Here is a 7,470-nt window from a genome sequence, read left to right as displayed (position 1 = left end):
GGGTGGGGGAGAGGGGATGGGGGTGACTGCTGAGTGAATATGCAGTTTCCTTTTAGGGTGATGAAAATGTTCTAGGATCAGATAGGGGGCGTGGCCGCACAACAGTGTGAACGAACTTAATGCCACTGAACTGGACACTTGAAATGGTTAAAATGGTAAACTTCGGTATGTGTATTTTACCGCAATGGGAAAGGTGTGCCAGATATGTACACATAAAATTATGAAACATTAGTAAAATAAATAAGGAAAAATTAAGTCCAGAAGAAGCACATCACACACACACGCACACCACCATCCTTTCTCATCTCCAAATGCCCTATAAGAAAAGGGCAGGATTAGGGGTTCAGACACACGTGTGCAGCCCCCGCTCCCCTGACCCTGTGACTTCCCAGACCCCAGATCCCTGGTGGCGTAACCACTTTGTAACTCTTTTCGCTCTCTCTTTTCTTCCAGAGTCCACAGTGCCTCGGGGAAAATTGGCTTAATAAAAGGTACAAAGGCTTTCTTCTTTTCCTAAGTAGTTGTTGACAGATGTGGGCATGTTGAATGTGTTAGGAGCTGCTGGCAATGAATGTGGGGTCCCTGGGGGTCCCGTTCCCTGGGGGGAGGGGCCAAAGAGGGAGCTGTGGCGTCTCTCGTTGCCCGGCGGGCCGGCCCAGAATGAACTGGGAAGGCAGGCCCGGGGGCCCCGGGGCCCGAGGAGCCTGGAGGGCGATGAGGGGACAGAAGGGTGTTTGTGGCCAGAGAAGCAGTGTGGTCCCTTCCTGGCCCCTTCCCTCATCCGCCCCCAGGCCGCCCTTTGCCCTACTGTCCGCACGCAGCCCAGGTGTTCCGTTGCACAGGCACGCTTCCCCGACTGCAAGGCCCAAGGGCGGCCGGCACTGCGGCCTCCCCTCGGTGGCCTGGGCTCCTCAGGGCGGGACTGTGGAAATGGGCTCATTTCCCCAGCGCTGACTCTCACGGGGGTGGAGGACAGGACACCTCGGTCTGTGTGTTCCTTGCCGCCAACCCTCCATCACCCTTCCTCAGCTGATCTCTTTCATAGATTCACTTGCAGAGTTTTATTTTGGGGAAAAAACTTATTATAAAAGTAATGTGTATTTGTTGTGAACAAAATTAGAAAACGCAGGTTCACGATGTGTTTGTAGCTCGGGCCCCCGGCGGGCTTCTCCTCACGGGCTCCTGGGTTGTAGGCTGCGTGTGCACAGGACGGCAAAGCGATTTGCACAGATCAGAGATGGAAAGTAAGGCTGCCCGGTGCGGGGTGCGGAGAGCGGGGTGCGGGGTGCGGAGAGCGGGGTGCGGGGAGCGGAGAGCGGGTCGGAGAGTGAAGGGTCTGCGTCTTCCTGAGCCAAACACTGGGAATTTCATGTGGTGATGTCTTTTGTATTGTTTTTGTCCCAAGCCCACCCTGGGCTCAGAGGGCTTTGTCAAGTCAAGCTTGACCTGGCCGGGGCTTCCATCCTGGCAGCTGGTCACTGCAGGGCCGTGCCGGGCTGTGTGAAGAGGACACTCAGGCCCCACTTGCTGGCTTTCCATCGGAACAGGGACGTGGGGCGGAGCTCATGGGTCCTCCTCAGGTGGCTGTGGGCGCCCACGATGGGCGACACATGACACAGTCCCCAGGGAGTGGCCGTCTTGTCAGTGTTTGATGAGGCTGTCTGAGGAGGAGGCAGAGAAAGTGTGGGCGGAATTAGTGTCACTCTCTCGCCCAAGTATTTTTAACTACAAGGTGGCCTGCTTCACACACAGCCTGGTGACGCGCGCTTTGTAAACTGAGTCTCATTTATAGACGAGCCACCAGACGAGCCCTCAGGTGAGTGTGTTTGTAGGATAAAGGGGCCACCTGTGCTCTAAGGAATAACTTGGCGATGGGCTGGCTCAGATCTTTGTACGGTGGTTTCTGTAAACAGCTTCCTCAAGGTCTAGTGCACATACAGCCAACTACGCGCGTTTCGAGGGTGCAGTCTGGCCCGTTTCGGCATGTGCTTACCCCCGGGGGCTTCCTACTGCCAGGTCCATCGCCCCACAAGTTTTCTGTGCTCCTGGACTCTCCTCCTGCCCTTCCCCACCCCCTTGTCCCCAGCGAGCTCTGATCTGCGCCCTGACACTATGGAATCATTTTATTCCCAGAAGTTTTATATAAATAGAGTCCTGCGCAGGTACTCTTTCTGTCTGTGTGGCTCCTTCTGTCTGCTGTGGTGTGTCCGCTGTTTGTCCCTCTCACTGCTGACTTGTATCCCATGCTGTGAGTGCCCCAGAGTCCGTGTGCGTAGTCACTCCTTGAAGGGACATTTGGGTGGTTTCCATTTTGGAGCTCTTAAGAATAAAGCTTCGAAACGTTCACGACCAAGCCTGTGTGTGGCACGCTCCCTTCCCTCCTGGGTAAATACCTCGTTGTGAAATGGCTGGATCCTACGGTAAGTGTATGTTTAACTCTTTAAGTAAGTGCCAGGTTGTTTTCCAAAGTGGTTGTACCATTGCACGTTCCCACGGGCCGTGAGGGAGAATTACAGCGCATCCGCGCCGACGCCTGGTGCTGTCGTCTTTACCGCTTTAGCCATTCTAATTGGTATGTGCTGGTATCTCACTGTGGTTTTAATTTGCATTTCCCTAAAGACTAATGATGTTGAACATTGTTTCGTGTGGTTGTTTGCTATCCATCCATCTCCCTTGATGAAGTGGCTGTTCAAATCTTTGCTATATTTCTACCGGGTTGTTTGTTTGCTTATTGTTGAGTTCGAGAGTTCTTTATGTATACTGGATACGAGTCATTTATCAGATACACGCTTTGCAGGCGTGTTCCCCTAATTGGTCTCTCTTTTCATTCTCCTGAGGTGTCTTTGGAAGAGCAGAAGTTTTTAATTTTAATACAGTTCAGTTTATCTATTTGTTTTTTGTGGATCATACTTTTGATGTTAGTATCTAAGAAATCTTATTGTCAACCAAGTGACCAAAGGCATCCCCAGGTGAATGTGGACTCCTGTACTTTTTCTGTTTCATAGGTTTTAGGTTTTACATTTAGGTCTGTGATTTTTCTTGAGTTCATTTTTGTATGAGGTGCGAGGTATGAATTGAAGTTCATTTTTATGCATATGAATGTCCTATAATTTCAGTATTCCTTATTGAGAAGATTATCCTTTCCCCCGTTGAATCGCCTTCTCAGCCTTGTTAAAAAACAGTTGTCGTGTGTGTGGGTCCATTTCTGGACTTGGTCCCATTGATCTGTTTGTCTGTCTTGATGCCATATCACACTGTTCTGATTACCATAGTTTTATAATGTCTTGAAATCAAGTAATGTTAGACCTCCAGCTTTGTTCTTCTTTTTCAAAGTTGTGTTTGCTATCCTAGGCCCCTTAGTTTCCATATGAATTTTAGAATCACCATGTGAATTTTCAAAAATGCCTGCTGGGATATTGACCGAGATTCCATTGAATATATAGACCAATTTGGGGGATCCTTGACATCTTAACTACAGTGAGTTTTCTGGCTCATAAGCAAGGTATGCCTCTCCATTTAAGATTTATTTAATTTCTTTCATTAATGGTTTCAAGTTTTCAGTGTACGGATCTTGCATGTCTTTCATCAGTTTTATCCCTAAGTATTTCGTATTTTAAATGGCATTTTTATTTAAACTTCTGATTGTTGCTAGTGTATAGAAATTTTGAAAATTTTTGTATAGTGATCTCGTATCCTGCATACTTACTAAACTCACCTACTAGTTCTAATAGCTTTTCAATAGATTCCATCAGATTTTCTACATAGATGATCATGTTGTCTGTGAATAAAGATAGTTTTACTTCCTCCTTTCCAATCTGGATGTCTTTTATTTTATTTTTTCTTGCCTGGTTCCACTGGCTGGAACCTGCAGTACAACACTGACTAGAAATGGTGAGAGCAGACACTCTTGTCTTGTTCCTGATCTTAAAGGGCTTGGGTTCGTTCAAGTAAGTTCACCGTCAAGTGTGATGGTGGCCATGGATTTTTCGTAGATTCCCTTCTATTCCTAGTTCCCTTCTATTGCTAGTTTTATCACTTTTTATTAGGAAGGATGTAGAATTTTGTTCAATTCTTGTCCTGTGTCTGTTGAAATAATCAGATTTTTTTTTAGTTTGTTAACTTGTTGAATTACATTGGTTGATTTTCAAAGTTTAACCCAATATAGGTTAGGTTTAACCCAATCTGAGGGTTTTTTTTTTGTTTTTTCCTTTTTTGCTTTCTTTTGGACTGAGTTTTATTATTATTCCATTTATTATTATTATTATTATTCCATTTTATTATTATTCCATTTTGTCTTCATCCTTGACTTATTAGCTATAGCTATTTGTTTTGTTATTTTGATGGTTGCTTTAGAGTTAATGGTGTGTATCTTTAACTAATTACAGTCTGCCTTCAAGTGATAGTCATCTCCTTCACACGAGGTGTAAGCCCTGGTTGATGGTATAGTTCCATTTCTCCCCTCCCGACCTTCGTGCCAGTGTTGTCATGCATTTCACGTATACATATGTTATAAACCTTATACAGTTATACTTCACAGAGATTTAAGTCGTATGTTTATCCACCTAGTCACCATTTCTGGTGGTCTTCATGCCTTTATATGGATCCGTATTTCCAGCTAGAAATATTCCCTTCTGCCTGAAGGACTCCCTGTGATATTTCTCTTAGTGCAAATCTGGTGATCACGTCTTTCAGCTTTGATATGTCTGAAATAGTCTTTACGTCAGCATTGTTTAGAGAGATGTTTTTGCTGGGCATAGAATTCTAGGTTGACAGATGTGGGGGTTTTTTCAGTACTTTAAATGTGTTGCTTTAGGGTCTGCTGGCTTTGCATGATCTCAGAGTCTTATTCTTATTTTCATCATTCTTATTTTTGTCCCTCTGTACAGAATGTGCCCCCTTTTCTCTGGTTGCTTCTAATATTTCCTCTTTGTTACTGGTTTTGAGCAATTTGATTATGGTTTTTGAAGGTGTCATTTTCTTCATGTTTCTTGGGTTTGTTGAGCTTCTTGGATCTCTGAGTTTGTAGTTTTCATCAAATTTGGAGACGCTTTATCCATTATTTCTTCAGATATTCCTCCTGTCCCCCCACCCCTTTCAGGGACCCCCAATTACATGTACATTAGGCTGCGTGAAGTTGTTCCACGGCGCATTGATGTTCAACTTGTTAAATTGTTTTTTCTTGTAAAGAATCCATTTGTATACTTAAGTTCATCAATATTTTCTTCTACAATGTTGAATCTGCCATAAATCCCATCCAGTGTATTTTTTCACCTCAGACATTGTAGTTTTTATCTCTACAAGTTCAGTTTGCATATTTTTTTATAACTTACTTGTCTCCACTTAACTTTTGGAACATGTGGGATATGGTTATAATTGTTTTAATGACCTTGTCTGCAAATTGTAACACGTATGTCAGTTCTGGGTCAGTTTCAAATGATTGATTCCCTCCTCATTTTTGGTTATGTTTTCCTGCTTCTTGCATGTCTTTGGCTGCTGGACATTGCACATTTTACCTTGTTGGGTGCTGGATACTTTTATTCCTATAATTGTGCTTGGGCTTTGTTCTGGGGTACAGTTAAGTTGCTTGAAAACCGTTTGATCCTCAGATCTTTTTAAGATTTGTTAGATGGGCCTGAGCCATGTTTCGTCTGCATCTAATGATCCCGCTACTAAGGAAGGACCCTCTGAGAACTCCACCAGTTGCTCCATGAGCCGGGAGGCGTCCTGGTCTGGTTGGTGGGGACACGCACTAGCCCCTGCCCCGTGTGAGTGCTGAGCCCTCTAATCCTTTCAGGGCATTTGCTCAAATGCCTGTGCTGACCGACACTGGCTAAATACTCAGTGGGGACCCTCTGCAGTTTTCAGGGCTCCCTCTGTCCAGGTTGGCCTCTCCACCTCTCTGTCTTGCACCTCCAGCCCCCTTGGTCTCTCCAGACGGTCAGCCATGTCTCTTCAGCTCAGGGAGCACACCGGGCTCTACCTGGGGTTCCTGCACCTTGGCCTGAAAACTCTCCAGACAGGAAGCTCTGCCCCCCCCCCATTGCTTCCCTGTCTCTCAGGGATCACTTTCCCTCATTGGCTGGTGTCCAGTGTCTGGAAACCATCCTGGCTCAAAGCCCCAAGCAAGGGTGGGAGGAGAGCGCCCACAGCACTTGTCGAGGTGCCCGTGGGCCTGGGAACGCGCAGTCCAAGCGCAGAGACAAACACCCTCGATTTCTTTGTTAAGCACACCACCCTTCCCCACCCCCCACCCCCAAATTAAGAGGAATCCGCAGTAGGGGGAGCTTAGCTCTTTCTTGGAAGATCATTACCAAGGGCTCTTCACAGAATCTCTTCTCAGGGAAATTTTGATTGTAAAAAATGAGGAGGAAGGGGAAATAACACCTCTAAGCTTCTCAACACCTCAGTGGTGGGAGAGGTCAGAAAGCCCCCAGTGGTGGAGAGAAGGGAACTCAGAGACCCCAGCAGTTTCAACTGTCTCGCCGTTTATGGGGGCAGCATCCTCATTGCCCTCAACAAGAGTGACTGCCAGAGAGGAGGCTAAGGCTCGTCACGGGGAGTCACGGTCCCCACAGGCCTTCCCGGGCTGGGCACGGCCGGAGCTGCACCTTAACCCTTTATCTGTGCAGAACATTCTGGCTCATGGGGGCCTCAGACAGCTGTCAGCACATTCGACACATTCTCCCATTTTGACCCTCACAGCAGCGTTCATCTTACAGATAGGGAAACTGAGGCTGAAGATGGGTAATTGATTTGCCCAGATTCGCGCTTCACGTGGCTACGGCAGGACTGCAGCCCTGTCTGTCCAGGCTTCTTTTCATGCTGAGAATTTCCCTTGGACAAAGTTGATGCTCCCAGTAAGAGAGCGTAGATTTCTGAGCCCTTCCCCTCCATGTGTCCACCTGCTACACCAAAAGCGCTAACTGACCAGCATGGAAAGCAGGAACTCGACCCTTCCTGGCCCATTAGGGCTCTCCCATCCTTGGAGAAAGCATTCGCATTGTCAGGGTGGTTGGCTGTCAAGCCTTATGGGACTGCAAAGCCCCATTCATTATATAGCTTTTTAAGGACTATCATGTCAGGAGCACTCTGTGCACACATGTGTTTGGACTAGTGCATCACTTAGGCTGTCATAGTTGGGGTGAAAGGGTGGGGAGAGAGGCCCAAAAATGTTGACCACAAATGGTTCACCCAAACCCATGGCCATTTCTGCAAAGGACAAAGCTCCATTGCACCAGCCATGTGTGCTGCTTGCCAGAAAACCAGCTCCCAAGCTGTGAGTTCTGCACCACAGGGACTGAAAGGGTCCCTGTACTTCCCTTGGCTTTTGGGATGTATCCCACCGAGAGTGTTTCGTGCTCCCTGTAAGAGAAGCAGGACATGAAACTCCTGAGCGTGGATTAGAGGACAGCAGAAAGAGTCTCTGTGTGTGTGTTTGTGCGAAAGTATAAAACCCCCGGTCTGTGTTTT

The 7,470-nt window shown here is 46.9% G+C and overlaps 1 protein-coding gene across 2 annotated transcripts in view; it reads left to right on the top strand.

Moving 5' to 3' along the window:
* The window catches only part of RBFOX3 (RNA binding fox-1 homolog 3), a 315,974-nt gene that overhangs the window by 204,363 nt on the left and 104,141 nt on the right, over nucleotides 1-7,470 (top strand). Inside the window, exon 3 of one of the 2 annotated variants that reach the window (XM_019644310.1) lies at nucleotides 454-491. The exons of the other annotated variant lie outside the window; for it this stretch is intronic. The gene's annotated coding sequence lies outside the window, so the exon portion shown is untranslated. The remainder of the gene's footprint in view (nucleotides 1-453; nucleotides 492-7,470) is intronic. 2 annotated transcript variants of the gene reach the window in all.

Source organism: Hipposideros armiger, unplaced genomic scaffold (assembly GCF_001890085.2).
Source record: "Hipposideros armiger isolate ML-2016 unplaced genomic scaffold, ASM189008v1 scaffold_87, whole genome shotgun sequence".
Lineage (NCBI taxonomy): Eukaryota > Metazoa > Chordata > Mammalia > Chiroptera > Hipposideridae > Hipposideros > Hipposideros armiger.
Note: the sequence above shows the minus strand (reverse complement) of the source record. Positions and strands in the feature narration are given on the sequence as shown.